Raw genomic sequence first — 1,035 nt, forward strand, 5'->3', positions numbered from 1 at the left:
TTTTCCTTCTTTACTTAAATAAGTTAAGATGTCATCTATAAATACGATAACAGATTTGTCTAGATAAGTTGCATACGTGGTTTAGGAGGTTCATGAATACGGACGGAGTCCTAAATAAATCAAACGGTACTAAGAGGGATTTACAACTAACGTTGCGAGCTCGGAAAATGGCTTAGGAGACATCGCCTCCCTTAACCCCCAATTGATGATAACCAGAACGGAGGTCGATTTGGAATACACGGGATCCACGCAAATAATCATGAGGTAATGGATACGAGGAAGAGAGTATCGGTTTCAACCGAAAATTTCTTAGTTCACAATAATCTATACATAAATGTAGGGCAACAATTTCTCCTTAATGAATAGGTTTTGAGTTCCTTAGTTCTATAGGTGTCGAGTCCAATTTCTTAACGCATATCCTCCGATAAAATTTATAGGCACACAATATTTTCCGTCGGTCACTTAAATCGTCTAAGTAGTATCTAGGGAAAGAGGTGGAATATAAAGAGCACGAGTCAAATCCTTGGTTATAAAACGTCTAACGGTACTCGAATCGAATAAGTATGAAATATACGGTTTGTTGTGAAGAAACGTACCCGTGACTAGTCCATCATCGTCTCGGGCATCCTAGGTGTCGATGTTGTAAGTTCAACGGCGCGCGTTGGTTTTTGCTTTATTCTTTGGGCATTCATTCCTAAAATGACCCGATTGGCCACATTTGTAGCAAATACTCGGCTTTGGTGCGTCGGGCCCCTTTTGAGTGACGGGGGCGGTACTTCCACAATACTTGGCAATATGACCACGACCTTGGCACCGATGGCAAATTAGCTTGCCACATTCACCAAAATGATGCTTGTGGCATTTGTTGCAAAAAGGTCGTGTCCCGGCATAACTTTTCTTGCCGACGGGGGTGAGAGGTTCCTTGGAAAAGTTGTTGTTGTAGTTACTCGATTGGGGGGCTTCCCATTTTCTTTTGTTGTCACCCGACTCATCCTCGGCTTTAGGTGCCGGCACTTCAATCTCGTCTACCGTTTC

This window comes from Rutidosis leptorrhynchoides, chromosome 4 (assembly GCF_046630445.1).
Source record: "Rutidosis leptorrhynchoides isolate AG116_Rl617_1_P2 chromosome 4, CSIRO_AGI_Rlap_v1, whole genome shotgun sequence".
Classification (NCBI taxonomy): Eukaryota; Viridiplantae; Streptophyta; class Magnoliopsida; order Asterales; family Asteraceae; genus Rutidosis; species Rutidosis leptorrhynchoides.